The following is a 13009-nucleotide window of genomic DNA, read 5'->3' on the forward strand; positions in this document are numbered from 1 at the left end:
AAAGCTTTCCATTAAAAGTCTGATGTACGTGTATGAATTTGAGGTTCAGAACATTGCTAAATAACCCTTTGGAGACTGAATATCATGAGGGGATATTTTGCCTCATCAAGAATATTAAGTTCAGTTATCAATGAAGTAAGATAAAGTTCAAGTATTACTCCAATATAGAACTCCTTATCAATAAAGTAATTCATCAGTAAGTTCATGACAGCTCTTGCCTGTCTCCTTGATTCCAACATGCATTCTGACAGCATTTAGAATGACAAAAGAAAAGATATGCTTTACATGACTATATCACTAAACCAGAAAGAAGGAGTTATTTAAATAAGACACCTTAAATATGGAAACTATTCACAACCATGAGTGAAGAGATTTAAAGAACCCCAGAGATTATCAAGTTAAATCTTATTTTACAGATCAGAAAAGTAAAGTTCACAACTTTAAGTGATTTCAACTGGGTAAATTGCAGTGGGCTTCCCTCCCAGGGCTGCTTTAATTAGTTATATCAATCTTCTTTTATACTTGTTTATGAAATATTGGCCATGGGGTGCCTGGATAGCTCAGTCGTTAAGTGTCTGCCTTCAGCTCAGGTTATGATCCCAGGGTCCTGGGATCGAGCCCTGCATCAGGCTTCCTGGTCCGCGGGAAGCCTGCTTCTCCCTCTCCCACTCCTCCTGCTTGTGTTCCTTCTCTCGCTGTGTCTTTCTCTGTCAAATAAATAAATAAAATCTTTTAAAAAAATATTGGCCATAATTTAAAAGAGCATCATATGACCATACACATTCCATTTGGAAATATAATAGAAACACAAAAGTACCTAACAGTATCCTAGGAGTCCATGATATTAAAGCACCTAATAAGAATAAACCAATTTTTACCCATTAGCAATCATTATCTTTGGATGAGATCAAAGGCAGTTCTATTTTACAGCAAAACAAAAATTCTTAATTTTAATCTTAGCATACATTATTATCTAACATTTCCTTGAGTTAGACAGTTAGTTACTATCTGTACTATCTATGTGATTCTTATTTTTAGATAACAAAAGCAAAACAGAGAGGTTAAGTAATTTGTCCAACATTGCATAAACTAGAAATGGAAATCAAGGATTAGAACCAAGGTAGTGCTCATAAAATAATTAAACTAGAAATTAACCATGACAAATACAATTTTAAAGGTCTCTAAACACATGGCAATCAGACAAGATACTTCTAAGTAAGTCATGGACCAATAATGAAAGCCCAGTACATAAGTACAATATATATATGAAAGTGAATGAAACTAAAGATCTAACAATAAAAAATTATGGCATGCAGGTAAGGCAGCATTGAAAGGGAAATATGTTGTATTAAATGTTATAAATTCTTCATTTAAAATGAGGCAACATTCTAATCAACAATCTATGTTCTTATCTCAAGAGACCAGAAAAAAAAACAAAAGACAAGTAGAAGGAAGAAAATCATGAAGAGCAGAAATCAACAATATTGAAAATAAAAAATAGATGATGAGTGAAACAATATGTTGTCTTTATTAAAAGAAAAACAACAAAATTGGTAAATATCTACCAAAACTGACAAAAATAAAAGAGAAGATACAAATCAGTATTATCTGGAATGAGACAAAGGATATATAGATCCTGCAGATGTCTAAAAAATACAATGCAGAATATTGTGAAATGTATATTTATAATCTTAGAATTAATGGAATAATACTTGAAAAATTATAAAGTACAAAATGTATCCAAGATGAAATAAATAACATGAGTAGCTTTATAAATGTGAAAGAATTAACCTATAATTTAAAATTTTCAGAAATAAATATAGTGAGATTCAGATAATTTCACTGGAGAATTGAACCAAACATATAAAGAAATATTAAGAGCAGTTTTACAGATTTTGTTCAGAAAGAAGAAGAAACACTTTTTATTTCATGAGTGTAACTCTGACACCAAGGTAGAACAAAAAAAAAAACAAAAAAACAAACAGAAAAAAAAAAAAACAAAAAAACCCCACTACAGATATATCTTATGAGTTAAGATGCAAAGATTCTCAATAACAGATTAACAAGTCAACCCAACAACATATAAAAACGGTATACATCATGACAAAGTAGAATAAATTCCAGGTATGGAAAGCTGCTCCAACAATTTAAAGATCAATCAATTTAATCTACCATAACAACACACTAACCTAGAAAACAAAAACAAAAACAAACCAAACACATAAATTGATTGATTGACACAGAAAAAGCATTTAAGAAAATCCAAGAGTAGGAATAGAGTACGATTGGCTCAATCTGGTAAACAGCATCTGTTAAAATCTACATCTAACATCATACTTAATTGATCATTCAGTGATCTCCCCTAAGATTTACAATAAAACAAGAATGTCTGCTCTCACCTCTCTTATTCATAGTACTGGAAAATCTATACACTACAACAAGACAAGAAAAAGAAATTGAGGCAATATGGCATTGGCGGTGACACACAGACTAATGGAACAGAACACAGAAGCCAGAAATACACTAGCATAAATGTATCCAACTGATTTTTGACATGGGTGCAAAAGCAATGAAATAGAGGGGGAAAAAGTACTTTGAAGAAATGATTCTGAGGGCTCCTGGGTGGCTCAGTTGGTTAAGTGACTCCCTTCAGCTCAGGTCATGATCCCAGAGTCCTGGGATTGAGGCCTGCATCAGGCTCCCAGCTCCACCGGGAGTCTGGTTCTCCCTCTGACCTTCTCCCCTCTCACATTCTCTCTCACTCTCTCTTTTCCTCAAATATATAAATAAAATCTTAAAGAAAATAAGAAATGATGCTGGAACAGCTAGACATCCAGAGGAGGAGAAAAATAACTTTCACATAAATCTCACATTTTTTGTATAAAATAACTCAAGATGGATTGCAGAGATAAATGTAAAAGCTAAAACTATAAATCTTGAAGAAAGGATAGGAGGGAGAATTTCTGGGATTGACTGATTGATTGATTTTTAATTCCTGGAAATATGGGTAGGCAAAGAGTTCTTAGATTTGACACTGAAAGGACAATATGTAAAAGTAAAAAAAATATTAATTAGCTATCGTCAAAATTAATGATTTGTAGGCTCCAAATGAAATGGATGAAAAGACAAGCTACAAACTGGGAGAAAATATTTGCAAACCACATATCCAACAGAAGTCTATTATTTAAATATATAAATTTCCCTAATACTGAATAGTAAAAAACATAAAATCTAATTAGAAAATCGAGAAAAGGCATTAGCATCCATGTCACCATGAAGGATATACAGATGGCAAAAAGCACATAAAAAGATGTTCAATATAACTAGTTATAAAAGAAATGTGAATAAAAATTATAATCAGATACCACTATACACCTATCTGGCTAAAATTAAAAAATAGTGATAGCATCAAATTCTGACAAGAACGTGGAGAAACTGAATCATACATATATTGAAGGTGGGAATGCAAATGATACAACCACACTGGGAAAACTGTTTAATAATAGTTTCTATTAAAATTAATCATGCAACAATGATATGACCGAGCAATTGTACCCTTGGACATTTTCCAGAGTAATGAAATTTTATGTTCATACAAAAATATCCTTTTTTTCTATCCAAAATGTCTATGCAAATGTTCATAAAAGCTTTATTCATAATAGCCAAAACTGAAGGAACCCAGATGTCCTCCAACAGGTGAATAGTTAAACAAACTGTCTCACATATCATGGAATAATATTGTATAATCAAAACTAATGATTTATTGATGCATTCAACTTTGTGGAATCTCTGGGGAATTATGCTGAGGTAAAAGAGACCATCCTAAAGGTTACATAATATATTCTTTCATTCATATAACATTTTTAAAAATTAAATTAAGTGATCTCTACACCAACATGGGCCTCAAACTCACTATCCCAAGATCGAGAGTCACATACTCTATATGGTGATGGAACTACTGAGATTCTTGACTGTGTTGGTGGTTACAAAAACCTACACACATAATGAAATTGTATAGTATTAAACAAAAATACACATAATGGAGTGCAAATGGAAGTGGGAAAATATAAATAAAATCAGTGCATTGGATCAATGCTGATATCCTAGTTGTGGTGGTGTTATACTACAGTTTTGCAAAATAATGTCTAGGAAGAACAAATATAAAGTATACAGTAAACTGTATCATTTCTTACAGCTATGTACCAATCTACAATTATTTCAATAAACGTTTCAGTTTTAAAAAGGAATGAAATACTGTTGCAACATGGATGAACCTTGAAAACTTTATGCTAAGTGGAAGAAGTTACTAATAAAAGAGATAGTAGATATATATTTATTTAATGCTAGGGGAGGGGAAGAAGGGAAAGTGATTGCTAATAGTAGTGTTTTTTTTTTTCTGGGATGGTTAAAATGTTCTCAAGCTAGACTGTGAGAAAATATTAACAACCACTGAATTGTACACTTTAAATAGGTGAATTTTGTGATAATTACATATCTTAACAAACCTATTTAGAAAAATAAAAAGAATCAGAGAAAATTATGGCATTTAAATTATATCAATATTTTTTTCTTCTCCCAAATTTGTAGAGGTTTCTCAAATCCAGCTGAGATTTTTGCCTCCATTTTAATCGACTTTTCACATTTAAGCATGTGTCTGAACAAACTTTAACTCTACTGAGTGAGCAAACTGAATAGAATAAATCTCTTGGAGTGAATTATGAAGCTAGAGGCTCAATGTATGAGAAACAGAAAAGGTTTACATATTAGCACACTTCAGTTCACACCTCTATGACAGGCCCATGTTTTTACCAGTCTCTGGTAGAAGGAATGTTGAGGCTGTATTGTTTACTCCTGTCAACTTTCTTTTCAGGGAGATTCTTATTGATCTGCTCTTTTGTCCGTATGACCTTGTTTCATAACTCCAGAAATTTCTAGACAGTTTTCTTCTGTTATAATCCTCTCCCATTTCCCAAAATAAAACTGTTTTCTTATTTATTAGACATCCAGAAGGAAATACTGAGCAGGAAGGTAGATATATGAAGTCTAATCTTGATTTGAGAGTTCTCATGGTATCAGTCATATTTAGTTGTCCAGACTTTTCTCTGGTATACTCCATCTGTTAAAGGTATGGGAGAATAGTGGAAACATTGAAAGAAGATTGAGAAGTCACCAATTAATTAAAGGAAAAACAAACATACTTGTCTTTGAATCAAATTGAAGTTTTTCCTTCAGAAGGAAGGTGATAATTGAGTCAAATGATGATGACAGTAGTATAAAATGAGAATTAGTATACAACTGATCTTCATGTGTGAATTGTGCTTGAGAATGTGATTACTACTAGTTTGGTTTAGTGCTATTGCCTTAATTTCTGGTAAGGCACCTGTAATTTTACTATCAGTTATTTTGCACCAGCAAGTACAAGTGTTAACATAGGAAAAAAGGTATATATGAAATAATGCCTCGTACTCTTTTGAAAACAATTTTGACCTCACAACCACTTGAAAGGGTACAGACAACTCTGAGGAGTCTATAAATCACAATTTAGAAACCACTCCCTTAATAATATGGGATTCTATTTACATAGTTAGATAAATATAACATAAATATTTTCAAAAAGCAAATAACTGCTGACTCTTAAGCAGTGAGATTGCTTTTTATACCAGTAAAAATGAACTATAATGCATTCCTATTCCTAAACTAAATTATAAGGACAAGTTTATTTTTTCAATGTAAAATGTATAATTCTTTTTCAGGATGTCATGTTAGTATGGGGAGCAATATTTTAACATTCACTTCTTCATATGCTTTTTTATCCATAGCAACAGAATATTTTTATATCATTCTTATTTTATTGAAAATTAATGAGGGTTTATTTGATTATAAATAAAATAATGTGTAGTAATAATTTACTATTTAAAATTTACCTACTAAATTTTTTAAAACCATATTATAAAATATGCCTGGGGCGCCTGGGTGGCTCAGTGGGTTAAGCCGCTGCCTTTGGCTCAGGTCATGGTCTCAGGGTCCTGGGAACGAGTCCTGCATCGGGCTTTCTGCTCAGTAGGGAGCCTGCTTCCCTCTCTCTCTCTCTCTGCCTGCCTCTCTGCCTACCTGTGATCTCTCTCTGTTGGATAAATAAATAAAATCTTTAAAAAAAAAATATGCCTGAAGATTTTGAGCAATGACAATTTGGTATAATTTAAATTTAAGATCAATGTTACAGATTTTCAGAATTTAATGATATCAATAAGAAATATAAAATTAAGGGGCACCTGTGTGGCTCAGTGGGTTAAAGCCTCTGCCTTCAGCTCGGGTCATGCTCCCAGGGTCCTGGGATGGAGCCCCACATCGGGCTCTCTGCTCAGCAGGGAGCCTGCTTCCCCCTCTCTCTGCCTGCCTTTCTGCCTACTTGTGATTGCTCTCTTTAAAATATATATATATATAAACATATATATATATAATTAAAAATAATTTCAGTTATTTAGCTTAACTTTAATTTTGCTTCATGTTGGATAATGGACATTTAATTAACATTTACATAATAATTAATATCTTAAGGCCTTAATCATCTTAAACTCTAGTTACATATAATCAATCCATTGATAAATCAAACTGGTTTATGTGCATTTAAAAGAATTCTAATAAACTAAATAATAATAATATGTTTGAAATCATGATAAGAATAATTTGTTTGGTTGCTAGGCTCCAAAACTGATTATTTCAGGCAGAGGTAGATTCTCTTTAGAAGCACAATGAAGCTATCTCCAGCTAGAAAAAGATTTGTCGCTTACTGGGTTCATGAAGTAGATACAGAGCCAAAGGATGGTTTCAGGTGGAGATGAAAGTCATAAAGTGTGTGAATTAAAAAGAATAGATTCATTTATCTTTGTCTTTTACACCTGGACAGATTGCTTAGAGCCATCTGTCAAAATTGCATTCAATGCAATAAAGGGCATTTTGTTTATCTGTGAATAAATTAAATGGACCTGGATGGGATTTTAATGGAAATATGTATGGTTGAGATTTCCAAACAATCAGGCTTGGCATTTCCTACAAGCTTTTGATGGGCCTCTTTAGAGGGCAATTCTCATGGATAATTCTTCTTTCCTCTTTTTCTTCTGGCAATATAGTAATTAATTTTTTTTCTTTTTAATATTGATACATTTTTGATCAGTAGAAAATTAGAAAAAGAGTTCCAAACTCTCTACCAGGAAACTTTGCCTTTGGATGGATAAACACATGAAGTGAAAAAATGTGATTTTATTTATAATGCTAAGTAGGTTTTCACCAAAATCAATGAAAATGTTGTATCTTTTTACTTAAGTAAATAACTCATTCACAGAAGAATATTTCTATACAAAATTTTTATACTTTTTATTTTTCCTTCCAAAGAATAAGGTAACAAATTAGGAATGGGAAGCATCACATTTTTCAATCTTTTTGGTCTCTTTCTCTTTGTTTTTTAAAAATTTTTGATTAAGAACAAAATAGATGTATAAAGCATGGCAAACATTAAAATAAATAACATAAAGGAATCTATGGAAAACTGAAATACAATTTGTAAATCTTGTCTTTGGAAATAGCAATATAATATCTTAAAAATTAAAGTTCATGAAAATCAAAATTGATGTTAAAATGTCGTTTTCATGTGAGTAGCTGTGAAAATCTTCTTGGCAAAGTTGAAGGTATTTCACACAAATAATACATTTTGGGTAAATATTTCTTTAAAATACATCAATTTTTGTAATTTATATATATTTGGGCTCTTCAAAAGAGCAGCTCCCATAAATATAATTTGTAGCAAAGAAAACCACACTGAGTAGAGAAGTTCAGTGTTCAGAATAGCACTGTACTCTGAGGTTGACTTTTTTAAAAAAATGGATGGAAATAGAATTAACACCTCTTATCTCCCTATGATATCTTCAAACATTAAAAACACATATGGAGGGGTGAGATCTCCTGAATGGTATAGTAAAGACCTCAATTTTAAAGTGTCAAAATTAAAATCAGAAACACGGACTTTTTAATCTTAAGAAAGACTTTAATCTTAAGAAAGACTTAGAACCAGCAATTAAAAGTACAGTTAGTTAAAGGGATGCCTGGGTGGCTGAGTTGGTTAAGCAACTGTCTTCAGCTCAGGTCATGATCTGAGTCCTGGCATCAAGTCCCATGTCAGACTCCCTGCTCAGCATGGAGCCTGCTTCCCCCATTCCCTCTCCTGCTCCCTCTGCTTGTTCACTCTCTCTGACAAATAAATAAAATATTTTTTTAAAAATACAGTTTTAAAAAAAGCTAAAGAAAGTCATGTTTAAAATATTAACAAAGGTAAGAGAATGATGTCTCATCAAATAAAGAGGATGAATTAATAGATAATGATGATAAAAGTAATAATAAATGCATGGAAATTCTGTGGATAATAGGTAAAATTATTAGAATCAGAATTTCTCTAGAGGGACTCAACAGATATGAATTGGCAGAAGAAAGAATCAGTCAGCTTGAAGATAGTTAAATTGAATATATCCAGTCTGAGGAACAAGAAAAAAAATAATGAAGAAAAATAAATAAAGTTTCACTGACCTGTGAGACACCATCATTATGCCAACATATGCATAACAGTAATCTCATAAGGAGGAGAGAAGAAAAAGGTAAACAAAACAAAACAAAACAAAAACTCTTTACATAAGAAAGTAGCCAGAAATCTTTCAGATTTTAATAAAACAAGAAAACAAGTAACAATCTACGTATGCCTACAACTCAACATAAACCAAGTAGGACCAAATCAAGGAGCACCAGACCAAGATACATTATAATCAAACTCTTTAAAGACAAAGAGAAAATATTAACAACAGGAAGAGCAAAGTGTCATAGCTATAAGAGAATCTCAGTAAAATAAACATCTGACTTCTTATCACAAGCCATGGAAGCCAGGAATTGTTGGCATAACATATCCATAGGGCTGAAAGAAAAACATTGCCAACCAAGAATTCTATGTTCAGCAAAACTATCCTACAAAGAAAGAAAAATTAAGACATTCCCAGAAAAATAAAAGCTGAAAGAATTTATTAAGAACTAACTGTTCTTCCCTTTAGGCAGCACTAGAGGGGATCTTTTGGTTGAAATGAAAGGATATTACACAGTAATTTGAATCCACACAAGGAAATAAAGAACAATGGTAAAGGTAATTGACAGGTAATAGAAAAGACACAATATATGTATTTTGTTTGTGATCTTTTTTCCCTCTTATCTGATTTAAAAAACAACTGCATAAACAATTATTATAAAATAGTATTGGTGTGCTTATAATGTATAAAGATGTAATTTGACGACAATAACACAAAGGTGGAAGAAAGAAATGAAACTATATTGGGCAAAAGTTTTTGTATACTATCAAATCTAAGCTGATATTAATCTGAATTTGACTATTTTTAGTTAAGAAGCTAATTGTAGTACCTAGGGCAACCACTATAAAAATAACTAAAATGTGAAACAAGAAACCATCAAAATTCTAGAGTAGAACACAGGCAGCAACATCTTTGACATCAGCCATAGCAACTTCTTACTAGATATCTCCAGAGGTAAGGGGGGGGGGGGAATGAACTATTGGGACTTCATCAAGATAAAAATCTTCCATACAGTGAAGAAAACAATCAGCAAACCTGAAAGGCAGCCTATGTAATGGGAGAAGATATTCACAAATGACATACCTGATAAAGGGTTAGTATCCAAAATCTGTAAAGAATTTATCAAGCTTAACACCCCAAAAAACAAATAATCCAAGTAAGAAATGAGCAGAAGACACGAATAGACATTATTCCAAAGAAGACATCAGATGGCCCACAGACACATGAAAAGATGCTCAACACCAGTGATTATTAGGGAAATACAACTCAGAACTAGAGATGAGATATCACCTTACACCTGTCAGAATGGCTAAAATTAACAACACAGGAAACAACAGATGTTGGTGAGGATGTGAAGAAAGGGGAATGCTCTTGTACTGTTGGTGGGAATCCAAACTGGAGCAGCCACTCTGGAAAACAGTATGGAGTTTCCTTAAAAAGTTCAAAATATAACTACCCTATAATCCAGCAACTGTACTACTAGGTATTTACTGAAAAGATGCAAAAATATTGATTTGAAGGATCACATGCACCCCAATATTTAGAGCAACAAAATCCAAGAAATGAAGCAGATGAACATAGGAGAAAGAAAAAAGAGAAAGTGAGGGAGGCAAACCATAAGAGACTCTCCACTACAGAGAACAAAGTGAAGGTTGCTAGAGGGGAGGTGGCTAGGGGGATGGGCTTAATGGGTGATGGATATTAAGGAGGGCACTTGTATGGATGTTGTATGTAAGTGATTAATCACTAGATCCTACTCCTGAAACTAATATTACACTAGATGTTAACTAACTAGAATTTAAATAAAAACTTAAAACATAAAAAAAATCAAAGAAAAAAAATGGTAAAGGAAAAAGAAAATTAAAATTCTATGTAAGAAAATATATATTTATCAAAAAAGACAATAGTAATAAAAAAAGAGAGGAAAATGATATAGATAGAAAGCAAATAGCAAAGGGGCAGAAGTAAATCTGATCTTTTCAGTAATTACACTAAATATAAATTGATAAGATACTGCAATCAAAGTCAGAGATTAAAAGAATAAATAAGGGAAAAACCCATGGTTCAAGTATATGCTGATTTGGTAACACGTATATTTAGAGTGAAAGGATGGAAACTGATATATTACAAAACAATAACCAAAAAAGAGTTAGAATGACTATACTAACATCAGATAAAAAATGTATTAAGACAAAAATTCTTACCAAATGCAAAATGGATATTTTATAATGCTAAAAGTATCACATTATTATAAAAATTACAGTAAACACCATATGTGCCAAAGAACAAACCCTCAAAATAAATGAATCCAACACTGGCAGAATTGAAGAAAGAAACAGACAAGTCAGCAATAATATTTGGAAAATTTGATACCTCACTTTCAACAACGAATGAAATAACTAGTCAGAAGAACAAGGAAATAGAAGACATCAACTCTATAAATTCACTAGATCAAGCAGACATCTCTAGAATAAACCACCAATAGCAGAATATATCTTTTTTCAAGTGCACATGGAACATTCTACATTATAGACCATTAATATGCCCTAAAATAAAACTGAAGTCATGCAAAGTGTTTTCTTATAGTCACTGAATCAAATCAATTTAAAACCAGTTAAAAATGCCATCTTTTTTTTAAGAATTTCTCTTAGACATTTCATGATATAAAATTTTAATCATTTTTTTTCAATTTTGAACTTAATATAGAACATGGAATGTTTTTAAGAACACACGAATTCCATTTTTAAAAATATCAATGTTTACATGATTCTTAACATTTTTAACCCAATCTTAACTATATACTTTACTAGCAATGTACTAGTGTAAATGGCTGAGAATAAGAATGTAGAGAAATTATGTAAGAGTTGAATATTGGACGGTATAGATAATAAAATGGAAAAAAATCCTATGAAAAATGAGAGAAATATGAGCAGTGAAGACAGAGAAAAATGATTGTGATGAAATTAACTAACAGTGAAAAGTTTTAGGACTAATTAATTAGATATGCTCGAGAACAAAGACAAATACAGAAAAGCAAAATATGTAAAATAGGTGTTAACAAATCTCCATACAGCAAAACATGAGGTATTTTCCTCAGAAGCTTCATCTCTCTCATTCCATCTTATATAAAAATGCTTCTCAGAATTAGAGAGAGACAATTTTCTGAAAAGCAAAAATGCTAATGCTTATTGACCATTGTTTTATGCTAGGGTCCATTCTAAATATTCCCTACATATCAATTGATTTAACCCTCACTCTTTTTTTTTTTTTTAAGATTTTATTTATTTATTTGACAGACAGAGATCACAAATAGGCAGAGAGGCAGGCAGAGAAGGGGTGGTGGGAAGCAGGCTTCCTGCTGAGCAGAGAGTCCAATGTGGGGCTCAATCCCAGGACCCTGAGATCATGACCTCAGCCAAAGGCAGAGGCTTAGCCCACTGAGTCACCTAGGCACCCCATTAAGCCTCATTCTAATATGTGAAAATAACTTTATAGATGTGAATACTGTAGTTCAGAGAAATTAACAAACTTGCCCAACATCATACAGCTAGCAATCTGTAAAATCAGGATGTCAACAAAGTCGGTCTGGTTTTGGACTATGCTTATAACTTTTGAAGCTGTACTCAGGCATGGGCATCTCTCAAGATTTGATCACTGGTCTCACTGTTTTACCTTGGAAAAATGAACTGCTAACTCTATGAACTTTGAAAGGTAAAAAATAAAACTAAAATGGATTACTATTTTATAAATAATGTATTTTGAAATGCCTTATTTTGAGACAATGATTCCAAGAACAGTCTGAAAAACATTTGTTTAATTATCATGCAGCTTACTATATTTCCCCCCACTGTATTTTTCTGCTCATTTTATCTTTTTGAATTGATAATTTTTTGTCTCTCATCTGAGTTTTGTGATAAAAGAATGAAATTGTTAAAGTGCCTTTGAACTCAACCTATAAATTAGATTTTTTTCAACTCTTGAACACTAGGAAGGATATTGTTTACTAAATTGCTACATTTACTGCTGCAACCCTGTATTTCATTTTCTATTAATGTGACCAGTCTTCATTTTCTGTCCTTTGGAGAAATCAACTTCTTCAAAAATCAACCCATACATTGCTTACTAGGGAAAATCAAAATTCAATTTTAGACATAAAGCATACAGTTTTGGGATGCCTGAGCCTGGGTGGTTCAGTCAGCCAGGCATCTGCCCTTGGCTCAGGTCATGATCCCAGGGTCCAGGGTTCAAGTCCCACATTGGTCTCCTTGCTCAGGAGGGAGCCTGCTTCTCCTTCTGTCTGCTGCTCCTGCTGCTTATGCATGCAATGCTCTCTCTCTCTCTCTGACAAATAAATAAATAAATAAATAAATAAATAAATAAATAAAATA

Source organism: Martes martes (assembly GCF_963455335.1).
Source record: "Martes martes genome assembly, chromosome: 6".
NCBI classification, from domain to species: Eukaryota; Metazoa; Chordata; class Mammalia; order Carnivora; family Mustelidae; genus Martes; species Martes martes.